The 12,818-nt window shown below is 40.9% G+C and overlaps 1 long non-coding RNA gene across 1 annotated transcript; it reads left to right on the top strand.

Annotated features, from left to right (window-relative positions):
• The first annotated feature begins 2,124 nt into the window (after window positions 1-2,124).
• On the top strand, window positions 2,125-3,215 carry LOC135077982 (uncharacterized). The gene is made up of 3 exons (XR_010258555.1): window positions 2,125-2,213; window positions 2,561-2,625; window positions 2,905-3,215. It is a non-coding gene; the product is annotated as an uncharacterized LOC135077982 (long non-coding RNA).
• The last annotated feature ends 9,603 nt before the right edge of the window (window positions 3,216-12,818 follow it).

The following is a 12,818-nucleotide window of genomic DNA, read 5'->3' on the forward strand; positions in this document are numbered from 1 at the left end:
CTAGCGAAGCGTCATCCGGCAGCGAAGCAGCTGGGTGGAGAACGAAGTGGGCGGCGCCGTGCTTCGGTCGCTGCGGGCTTTGCATGCGGATGTTAGGGACATCTGGCGCGCGTTGGATGCTAGGAGGCCTCATACAGGTGAGATGACTAAGAAAGATCCTAAAGTCAACCAGCGAAGCAGCTGGGTGGAGAACGAAGCGGGCGGCGCCGTGCTTCGGTCGCTGCGGGCTTTGCATGCGGATGTTAGGGACATCTGGCGCGCTTTGGATGCTAGGAGGCCTCATACAGGTGAGATGACTAAGAAAGATTCTAAATTTAGAATCTAAAGTCAACTAGCGAAGCGTCATCCGGCAGCGAAGCAGCAGTGGTGGAGAACGAAGCAGGCGGCGCCGTGCTTCGGTCGCTGCGGGCTTTGCATGCGGATGTGAGGGACATCTGGCGCGCGTTGGATGCTAGGAGGCCTCATACAGGTGAGATGGCTAAGAAAGATTCTAAAGTCAACAACTAGCGAAGCGTCATCCGGCAGCGAAGCAGCAGTGGTGGAGAACGAAGCGGGCGGCGCCGTGCTTCGGTCGCTGCGGGCTTTGCATGCGGATGTTAGGGACATCTGGCGCGCTTTGGATGCTAGGAGGCCTCATACAGGTGAGATGACTAAGAAAGATTCTAAATTTAGAATCTAAAGTCAACTAGCGAAGCGTCATCCGGCAGCGAAGCAGCAGTGGTGGAGAACGAAGCAGGCGGCGCCGTGCTTCGGTCGCTGCGGGCTTTGCATGCGGATGTGAGGGACATCTGGCGCGCGTTGGATGCTAGGAGGCCTCATACAGGTGAGATGGCTAAGAAAGATTCTAAAGTCAACAACTAGCGAAGCGTCATCCGGCAGCGAAGCAGCAGTGGTGGAGAACGAAGCGGGCGGCGCCGTGCTTCGGTCGCTGCGGGCTTTGCATGCGGATGTTAGGGACATCTGGCGCGCTTTGGATGCTAGGAGGCCTCATACAGGTGAGATGACTAAGAAAGATTCTAAATTTAGAATCTAAAGTCAACTAGCGAAGCGTCATCCGGCAGCGAAGCAGCAGTGGTGGAGAACGAAGCAGGCGGCGCCGTGCTTCGGTCGCTGCGGGCTTTGCATGCGGATGTGAGGGACATCTGGCGCGCGTTGGATGCTAGGAGGCCTCATACAGGTGAGATGGCTAAGAAAGATTCTAAAGTCAACAACTAGCGAAGCGTCATCCGGCAGCGAAGCAGCAGTGGTGGAGAACGAAGCGGGCGGCGCCGTGCTTCGGTCGCTGCGGGCTTTGCATGCGGATGTTAGGGACATCTGGCGCGCTTTGGATGCTAGGAGGCCTCATACAGGTGAGATGACTAAGAAAGATTCTAAATTTAGAATCTAAAGTCAACTAGCGAAGCGTCATCCGGCAGCGAAGCAGCAGTGGTGGAGAACGAAGCAGGCGGCGCCGTGCTTCGGTCGCTGCGGGCTTTGCATGCGGATGTGAGGGACATCTGGCGCGCGTTGGATGCTAGGAGGCCTCATACAGGTGAGATGGCTAAGAAAGATTCTAAAGTCAACAACTAGCGAAGCGTCATCCGGCAGCGAAGCAGCAGTGGTGGAGAACGAAGCGGGCGGCGCCGTGCTTCGGTCGCTGCGGGCTTTGCATGCGGATGTTAGGGACATCTGGCGCGCGTTGGATGCTAGGAGGCCTCATACAGGTGAGATGACTAAGAAAGATTCTAAAGCAACGACCAGCGAAGCGTCATCCGGCAGCGAAGCAGCTGGGTGGAGAACGAAGCGGGCGGCGCCGTGCTTCGGTCGCTGCGGGCTTTGCATGCTGATGTGAGGGACATCTGGTGCGCGTTGGATGCTAGGAGGCCTCATACAGGTGAGATGACAAAGAAATATTCTAAAGCAACGACCAGCGAAGCGTCATCCGGCAGCGAAGCAGCTGGGTGGAGAACGAAGCGGACGGTGTCGTGCTTCGGTCGCTGCGGGCTTTGCATGTGGATGTTAGGGACATCTGGCGCGCTTTGGATGCTAGGAGGCCTCATACAGGTGAGGTGACTAAGAAAGATTGTAAAGCAACAACTAGCGAAGCGTCATCCGGCAGCGAAGCAGCAGTGGTGGAGAACGAAGCGGGCGGCGCCGTGCTTCGGTCGCTGCGGGCTTTGCATGCGGATGTTAGGACATCTGGCGCGCTTTGGATGCTAGGAGGCCTCATACAGGTGAGATGATTAAGAAAGATTCTAAAGCAATGACCAGCGAAGCATCATCCGGCAGCGAAGCAGCTGGGTGGAGAACGAAGCGGGCGGCGCCGTGCTTCGGTTGCTGCGGGCTCTTTGTTTTATTATTTTCAATTTAATAATAATGATTAAAGATTTTGTATTTTTGTAAAAATAATGCCAGAAATGGCATCTCGTCAATCACTTTCTCTGATTCCCAAAGTCTAACTGCGGCGGTTATTATAAGTTCTAATGTCATTTCACAGAGGCTTTTTAATTTAGTCCTTGTCTATATTTCTTTATGTCATAATTTTCTTATGATATTTACATGCTTTTTCGTTGTTTTTTAGCATCACCAGAAACAAGTTCTTGCAATGCTCCGAGTACGTCGCAAACCCGGATGACTTTATCTGCAGTAAGTACAAATATTCATATTTATACAAATATTAATTTACATTTTCGAGCACAAGCACTCTTGAGATGCGACTACGCTAGATGAGCCGAGCATAAGCGAAGCACGAGCCGAGCCAAGAGTAGTCCACTTACGAGTCTCGAACGAGCGTGAGTAGATCGTCTTCGCCTATTGTCCGTTTTTTGACTAGTGTTTCGTGCTCGGCTTGTCTAGCGTAGACTTACCTTTGGGAAAGCACATTCAATTCAGGGATTGAATATAGAATATTACTTTCGTCCCCAGCCCGAACCAATAATGCAAGACAACTCCGACGGCGGTGTCGCCGAGCGAGCCCGAGGCCTTCGCGCGTGGCTTCAGACCGCACCGTAAGCCCGCTTTACTATACCGACAATACTATAGTTCTGGTAGTGACGAGCTAGATAGATTAGCGGTTGCTGTTTGTAAACTATGCCCATGTGAGTTATCAAGATTGAAGTAAAAAATTAAAGGTTGTCTAAAGTCCGGTCGCCGAGCAGATAGAATTTCGTCCAATGACCCCAAGCTACCCAACCTTATCGCTCGCGTGTTATTATATTGCTGTCGCGCTCGCACACTCATTGCGGCCGCCCGTCGTTCAGTCGCGACAGCAATATAATTACGTGCGAGTGATAAGGATGGGTAGCTTGGGGTCATTGGGCGAAATTCTAGCTGCTCGGCGATCGGACTTGAGTAATTTCATGCAAAGGTTTTTAAAATTTTGTTGAGTTAAATGAGTTGTTGTGAAATTAGATAGGTGATGTTGGTATGGCGAAGTGTTTATGAAGTCTTTCAGTTTTCAAACTGAAAAAAAAAGTTATATGCATTTAAAGTGCTCTTGTTCAATAATGGTATTACCTGCCATAGATCACAGACGTATTTCTTTTATTTAATCTGAGTAATTTTCTGGTGACCGTGGGCATAGTTTACATAACATTTAAAGACATGAAAGTCATTACATAATAGAAGTAATAAAAAAATGTTGGCCATTAAGACTTTAAATATAATAATCCTAGTATGAAATTATTCTAGTCAAAATCAACCTCAAATACAGGCACAAACTATTCAAGTATTAACATTTATTATTTATGTGAGTAAATCGACTAGGTATTTAGTTGGATGACTCGACGTTTGTATAAATAGACGAAATCGTATTATTAACGAGTGAAAATCAAGTTAATTTAAACGATGTCGTTTGTCATTTTTCGAAGTCTAATCGTGAATATATTCGAACAACATATTGATTGATGACCCACGCTGAACTGTCTCACCAAACTCAATGACAGGGGGGCGCTATCATCGTTCAACTATATGGTTTCCAACATGGCAAAAATCGGAACCAGCGATCCGGTATTGACGGTGGCGCCCCACTGTCAATGTCATGGATAGGACAGTTCAGTATTTTGGAACTATATTATAACTCAATTTTCACTCGGTTAAAACAATACAACAATTTTGTTTTAAAAATCGAGAATCAATCCTTCGATTTATTCGAAGCCATCGATTTATGCATCAGAAAAATTACAATTTCATAGTGGTGTTGTGCCTGACTGTATTTAGACAAACCGGTACAGGTTTGACTTCAAAAATGTACTTAAGACTACAGACGTAAACACCATTTTCGCACAAAATATACTACATACAATACAATGTTAATTTTTAGGCCATTTTAAAATTTGAAGTCCCATCGGTGGGCAGTATGGTCTTACGCGTATGTGTTGTATTATGTATAGAAGTTGACTTTTGTCATAAAATAATATGTGGTTCTACTATTTATAAATCATTTCGTAAATACGTAGATAAATATTTTTTATTCACTATTCGGCTGTAGAGTAGAATTTGATCTAGAAAAGTGTATGACCATGCTAGATGCACTGACTGACCAGGGCATCTAGTAGTAGGGAATTTAGTGCAAGAACCCCTCCACTTTTGTATAGAAGGCTCATTTTTGCACCAGTTGTTCTTTGGATGCTCCTGAGTAGATTTCCGTCGGTAGACATCGGGAGCCCCCCCTGTGATAGCAGGGGGAGGGGGGGCAAGTTTCCTTCTGCCGCGCTTCACTTTAAGGCCCATATCTTCAAAACTATGGGTATTAGGGCAAGTATGGTGTCATTTTCGGATAATTAAAGGATGGCGAATTCATTTCTAGAACAAACTGTTTGCCTTTTCATACAAAAAAATAGAAATATTGAGTAAAATTCACAAAAACCAAAAAGTATTTTTTTAAATAAACGCCGTTTACTTTTAAACCACTGGAGATAATCTAATAAAAAAAATATGTCCTGAAAGCTACATTTATCAGGATTATAAATATATACCATTGTATGGTACTTTTTTCGAAAAAAGTAGGTGAAAAAAAATTTTTCTTCAGGACACAGCGGACGAATTTTAATGCGCGTCGGAAAAAAATATTTATTTTATCCATGAATTCATACTATTTGGTTCATAAGCAAGTAAAGATTATTATTTTAGAATTTATTTAGAGTTCCTGGCACATCATGCTACCATGATTTGTATTTTTTCTTCAATTAATTTTGAACTCTATGTGTTAGACATAAGGTTTAAAATAGTTTAAATAAATTTTATTATTTAAAATATCATATGAAGAAAGCATTAAATAAAGAACTTGAATTTGTCTAAACGTGTAATGATTATTATTATTATTTTAATTAACATTTTTATTTCTACATACTATTGTACCAGTGATTTAACGGAAAGGTAAGTGTGAGGAAAGTGAGGATTGATATTATCATAGTACCTACGGGAGACTATTTTTAGCACAAAGGCTACGGCTGTGACCATTATAATTGTTTTTTCAGACAGCACCAGCTTCTGCACTACTTCTTGCACTAACATCTCACCTTTTCCAGGCAAGCTTCGGCAGCTACGGGTAATTGGTCCATGTAGGCTCCATGTTGCTATCGACTCTGGTCCACCCCCAACCAGTCGGGTAAAGGGAAGACTGAGTCGGTTGCTTGCAACTGATCCTATACGCGAACCTCTTGATATACTGCCAGTAGCCAATGCTGATAAAAAGCTGTCTGGGTTATCGTAGGGCCACACCTAAGCGTAGTCCACAGCGACCCATTAGGATCTTTATTCTCCCTTTTTTATTCCCTATCATCCAAAAAAATCCTATCCATTAGTTAGGTGAATTAAGCGTCTGAGTGAAAGCCACCTAATAGTCTTCTGATGCCGGATATGCTGACCCAAGCAGACTAATCCTTACAGTATTAAGTGTTTCATGGACTCCACATGCTACATGTATTCCACATGCTCGAGAGCTTCTGTTGTTAGGCCCATTTTGTGGGACATGTGGTTCGTTCCATAATGCCCAGTTTGCGTACCTGTAATTGCTTGGGCTTACCTTTGATAAGTATTCTCCATGACCCTGTATTTCCCTTTAGGAATGATTTGGAGAGGCTTATATCGTTGGAGCTTTCCCATTCAGCCCTGTGCTTCTTGAATATGGCCATAGTAAGTATGGCCATGAGGTACCTAAGCTTTTAGATAAAGGTACTGTCAGTTCTGACCCAATAGGTATCGTCTCTGACCCTTGTCTCGCTAGACTGTCGGCTCTCTCATTGCATTCGATCCTTGTATGTCCAGGTATCCCACATCAGGGACACTTTGTCATGCCTTCAGAGTTTGTTCATCTTTAAGATTGCATCTAGAATAATTCTAAACTCAACCTTCACTGAGGCGATGGCTTTGTTTGAGTGTGGCTGGCTGTGGCTCAGGATGTAAATATTGCGTTTTTTACACCCCTGTTTTTAGTGCACACATAATTATAGCGTAGAATTCAGCTTGAAATACTGTAGCAAACCTCCTTAAACGTTCACTGTGTTCGTAGTGTTTACAGTAGACGCCCGCTCCCGTTCCCAAGGCCAGGCCATCTTGGCTTGGAGCTGTCAGTAAAACAGATTAGGCTGTTCGGTTGGGATTTTGGTCCTCTTTTTTAGTCGTCCCTTGTTCAAGATCTATCCACTTATTAGCTCAATCCACTGTTTTTTACCCACTTATCACAATATTAATCCACTCGTATTGTTTTAGATCAAGTACCTCCTACTATTACTACATGCTTGACTATGAACGAGTGCTGTAAGTGCCCATCAACCTAGGCAGTTTTGTATCAGTATATCAAGGGCAGTAATTATGTCCTTATGATTTTTTCAAGTTATTTAAAATTTAGTTGGTTCAAGGGGTTCGCGTATAGGATCAGTTGCAAGCAACCGACTCAGTCTTCCCTTTACCCGACTGGTTGGGGGTGGACCAGAGTCGATAGCAACATGGAGCCTACATGGACCAATTACCCGTAGCTGCCGAAGCTGGCCTGGAAAAGGTGAGATGTTAGTGCAAGAAGTAGTGCAGAAGCTGGTGCTGTCTGAAAAAACAACTATAATGGTCACAGCCGTAGCCTTTGTGCTAAAAATAGTCTCCCGTAAGTACTATGATAATATCAATCCTCACTTTCCTCATACTTACCTTTCCGTTAAATCACTGGTACAATAGTATGTAGAAATAAAAATGTTAATTAAAATAATAATAATAATCATTACACGTTTAGACAAATTCAAGTTCTTTATTTAATGCTTTCTTTATATGATATTTTAAATAATAAAATGTATTTAAACTATTTTAAACCTTATGTCTTACACATAGAGTTCAAAATTAATTGTAGAAAAAATACAAATCATGGTAGCATGATGTGCCAGGAACTCTAAATAAATTCTGAAATAATAATCTTTACTTGCTTATGAACCAAATAGTATGAATTCATGGATAAAATAAATATTTTTTTCCGACGCGCATTAAAATTCGCCCGCTGTGTTCTGAAGAAAAAATTTTTTTCACCTACTTTTTTCGAAAAAAGTACCATACAATGGTATATATTTATAATCCTGATAAATGTAGCTTTCAGGACATATTTTTTTTATTAGATTATCTCCAGTGGTTTAAAAGTAAACGACGTTTATTTAAAAAAATACTTTTTGGTTTTTGTGAATTTTACTCAATATTTTTATTTTTTTGTATGAAAAGGCAAAAAGTTTGTTCTAGAAATGAATTCGCCATCCTTTAATTATCCGAAAATGACACCACACTTGCCCTAATACCCATAGTTTTGAAGATATGGGCCTTAAAGTGAAGCGCGGCAGAAGGAAACTTGCCCCCCCTCCCCCTGCTACCACAGGGGGGGCTCCCGATGTCTACCGACGGAAATCTACTCAGGAGCATCCAAAGAACAACTGGTGCAAAAATGAGCCTTCTATACCAAAGTGGAGGGGTCTCCATACAAATCATTGCACTAAATTCCCTACTATAGCTACAAATGCTATAGATTTCGATTCGATCGGAATTTATGTATTGCATCAGAATGAAAAACATTGATCGATGCGGGTCAGAATGACCGTGTATTGAATGAAATCTTCTTGGCCGAATAGTAAATTCAAAAGAAAAAGATTAGTACTGAAAATGCTTATGATACGGAACGCAACGTTGTCAATTAGCAAAGCTTACGTTTTGGGTTTAGAATGCGGGCAACGTCGCAAAATATTGTCTTTTAAATAATTAAAAAATAAAAATAAAGTATAATTTCAATAATTTTATTATGCAACTTCGTAAAATATTAAATTTTGATAAAAAAGTAATTTCAATAATTAATTTATTAAAATTACAAAAGTGCGCGCACAAACTAATGGTAGTGTGATAGCCAAGTTCTGATGAAACTTTGTGCTTAAATCACATTTCGTGATAATAATATGGTTTACACTCAAATAATAACATTTATAGGTCTGTATCGTAAATAAAATAAAAAAGAACATCTAAAATATTTATCAACAATTTATTAGGTGTTAGTGTTAATAAAATCTGTTTAAGTATTGCCTTCGATCCCTCGGAGATTATAGCATGTATCTTCCAACTTATATGATGTATATTTATGTACCTACTTCTGTTTATTGGTGGAAGTGTTTATTTGTGATTAATTTCTAGGGCAAATGTGACTACGGAGTTTGTAATGAGCTACATCTTGCCTTTAAATAAATTTATTTTAAAATCCGTTTCACTTAATCGCCGTTTGTTTTAATTCGTATTCTTTACATTCCATTTTTTAAACGGACCCTTTTCTCAATGATCTACCTTCGTGAATCAATGTACCTATTTTATTTAGTTGCTTCCTTTATACCTCCATTTGCATGTGGTAAGAAATAGAGAAAATCATTGTCCTGCAGTGGCGACTATAGGACCTGATAGCGCTTAGGGTGCAGTCACATTTGCTCTTGATGGTAGAATTTATAATATTTGCTACTCGTTAGTAAGTTCCACCTTTATATCATTATGATCGAATTAATTTAACTGTGATGCGGCATAAGTCCCAGATTATGAAGTGTCTTTTCTACATATTCAATGACCGTGGTGTCTATTTGTAATTTTAGTTTTTTATTCGTTGTATTTACCTCTAGTCTTATGTCGCTTTTCGCTGGCCTTCTAATATTAAATTGTACGTTGGTTTTTTTTTATAAAAATGGTAATTTTATCTGCCAGTATTATTTTCGCTGTAACGTCGTCTCACATAAAGTCTCAAAACGTCACTACCTGTTTATTTCATATGCTACTAGTGAGTGGCGTCGTATCCACAAGAAAAAATCCTTAGCTTGTTAGTTGTTAGAAAAAACTAAGCATGTAATAAAAGGTCAGTGAATAGTGACAACTCTTGCCTTGCTTTAAATTAGTGTAAAACATTCCTAGCGTTAAGAATTCCAATTTTATGTTGTGATAGTAAACTAGGTATTTTATTATAAGTATTTATAAAAGAACTGTTTGCACGTAGATGTGTTCGTATGACGCATTCGCCCATTTAATAGTATACACCAATATTTAAAATTGTATCGTTGACTTTGGAATTGATATCTATTGCGTGTGGTCTTTATACAGGGTGTCAAATTGACGCAGACGGCGACAAATGAAGCTAAACACTGACATCTTATTTAACTTAATAAATGCAATTTTGAAACAATAATGTTAAGTCCTTATCTGTTTATGTCGATAGTGTCGTCTTTATTTCAACGAGGGAGAGTAGAAAGGTAATTAAGGAAATAAAATATTTACGTCCGTACTTTCACTGGACATCAAATTATTACAATCGAGTTTCTGCTCTCAGCAAGAACATTTTTACTGCAGTGACAACTGTTATAAAAACAATATCGTGTGTGAGTACTGAGTACATCCTTAATCATTGTACACCCTGTATATCGATCACCACTTATATCCCACCTTATTCGGTGTAACCTAGCCAAATAAACCCGTAGAAACTTAGTAATTCTAGTCAAATATCACTAATAGTGATCGTAATTTAGATATGTGCTAGTCGTGACGTCATAAAGTCATGCTAAATACAGACGTAAGAAAATTTTGCTCATCCTTATACCTGTTGACTGTGAAACAGCTATATCTAGTATTGCTATATAATTATTATGTATATTATACAACCAATAACTTCGTCATTGTCCTTTACTGTACAAAATAAATCTAAAGCCAAAAAATTTTATAAAAAAACGAATTTCCTTCTATTTACTTTTATTTACATTTATGTACCATCATAACTGTCACTTACTATTATCTCTATTTGACAATAACGTCAATATTCGAATGTCATTTTATATACACATAGAATAATTCGTTGAAATGTAAAAAATGTCCAAGTTCAGCACAAAATGACTCGTTTATTAGTGTTCAATTATATTTACACATTTTAATATTATATGTGTGCGTTTTTTCTGGCCTCCGTTATGATTATTAGAGGGTATTTGATGTAAGGTTATGCGCAAATTGTGTAGTTTAATAATTAAACAATTGTTGTTCAATCACGAAGACCTAGATGAAGCTTAATAATCGCTTCAAATTATAAAAATGTGAAACAGAGCACTTAAACCTTAACTAAAGAAGCAATAATTACGTTGTATAAAAGTAATTACTAGTGAGTCTACAAAAAAACTTCTTCCTTTGAAGGTTAAACATTCATAAAAAAGGAAGAAAAATTCGTAAACTTCGTACCAAAGGATAGCAAATTAAAAAACAGAAACAATTTCATCTGAATTTTTATAAAAAGTGTCACCGTTGAAAGATGTGTATCCAAATGCGAAAGAAAATAGAGAGGTGCAAGCATTAATTTTGGTTGTGCATGAAAAAAAGAAAGTGGTCAAACACTTATCCAAGTTTTCGGTGATCAAATGGTTGAAAATATTAAATGTGAATTCGATTTCAACGTTACTTAAGTCATAATTTGCGCATAGCTGCACTTGCCTGGCGGGCAGACTGAATTATTGATATGGTTCAACTGTCGATGAATTCATTATCTTATATTAAATCTAAAGTGTATAAATAAATCTGATAAAGAAATGATCAATGAAACTACAACTTGATTAATTGATGGTATCATTTAGTTGTCAATTCAAAGGTACACATTAATAAATTATTAATGAAAACTCAAAACATCGCTTAGTACACTACCGTGCCCCAAAATATTGATAAGTATAGGCCAGAGTCGACTTTACTTTTGGCATCAGCAGTTAATTTTGGTTTTAAGATATCGATACCGCATTGCCTTGATAGCTCTGTGGTCGACAACTTCTTGTGTCACAGTGTGTAACAAATCTCCTTCGAAACGGCCTGACCGATTCTTATGTAACACTTTCAGAAATAGCACCACCACACAATAAGACTCCCCGCAGATTACATACTTTTAGTCGACCGATAGTTGACTTACTTGACTTAAGGTCCTATGTCCCCTAGATGGGGCAGAGGGCGTCCACAACAGTCCTCCATCGCGTTCGGCCGATTCAACCGATAGTTGGGCTCGATTATAATTTGTATGAAGAATCAGCCGATGTAATGTGCGCACTTTCATACATACTGATTAACTGCCCGACGAAACTGTCGGCCGACAAAAATCGGTGGTCGGCACCTGGACTTAAACTTGTCACTATTGATTGATATGAGGAGTATAACTTGCCACTATGCTTGGCGTTCGTGGACTATGAGAAGGCCTTTGATTCGATTGAGACGTGGGCAGTGCTGCAGTCTCTCCAGCGGTGCCGTATCGACTATCGGTACATCGAGGTACTAAAGTGCTTGTACAAAAACGCCACCATGTCGGTCCGAGTACAGGAGCAAAGCACGAGGGCGATTCCTCTAGAGCGAGGCGTAAGACAGGGAGATGTTATATCTCCGAAACTCTTCACCGCGGCATTGGAAGACGCTTTCAAACTCCTGGAATGGAAAGGATACGGCATAAACGTTAACGGCGAGTACATCACTCACCTTCGGTTTGCCGACGATATCGTGGTCATGGCAGAATCGCTGGAGGACCTCGGCACCATGCTCGAAGACCTTAATCGAGTTTCCCAACAGGTAGGCCTTCGGATGAACATGGACAAAACGAAGCTTATGTCGAACGTCCATGTTGCGCCCTACCCGGTGTCGGTTGGGAGCTCGATTCTTGAGATTGTTGACAAGTATGTCTACCTCGGACAAACGATCCAGCTAGGTAGGTCCAATTTCGAGAAGGAGGTCAATCGTCGAATCCAACTCGGCTGGGCAGCGTTCGGGAAACTACGCAACATCTTTTCGTCCAAAATACCCCAGTGCCTAAAGACGAAAGTCTACAACCAATGTGTGTTACCTGTGATGACTTATGGCTCGGAAACGTGGCCCCTCACTATAGGCCTTATACAGAAGCTCAAAGTTGCACAGCGTGCTATGGAGAGGGCTATGCTCGGTGTTTCTTTACGAGATCGAATCAGAAATGAGGAGATCCGTAAACGAACTAAAGTCGCTGACATAGCCCGACGGATCAGCAAGCTGAAGTGGCAGTGGGCTGGGCACATAGTACGCAGAACTGACGGCCGATGGGGCAGCAAGGTTCTGGAATGGAGGCCACGTACCGGAAAACGCAGCGTGGGACGTCCACCCACAAGGTGGACCGATGACCTGATAAAGGTAGCGGGAAGGCGCTGGATGCAGGCCGCTACCAACCGTGCGATGTGGAAGTCATTGGGGGAGGCCTATGTTCAGCAGTGGACGTCCTGTGGCTGAAATGATGATGATGATATTGATTGACCATTCAACTAACTTGATAATGAATTCACCGACATGAAGAGTGATGGCACTGTGATAGTAATATT

Source organism: Ostrinia nubilalis, chromosome 14 (assembly GCF_963855985.1).
Source record: "Ostrinia nubilalis chromosome 14, ilOstNubi1.1, whole genome shotgun sequence".
Classification (NCBI taxonomy): domain Eukaryota; kingdom Metazoa; phylum Arthropoda; class Insecta; order Lepidoptera; family Crambidae; genus Ostrinia; species Ostrinia nubilalis.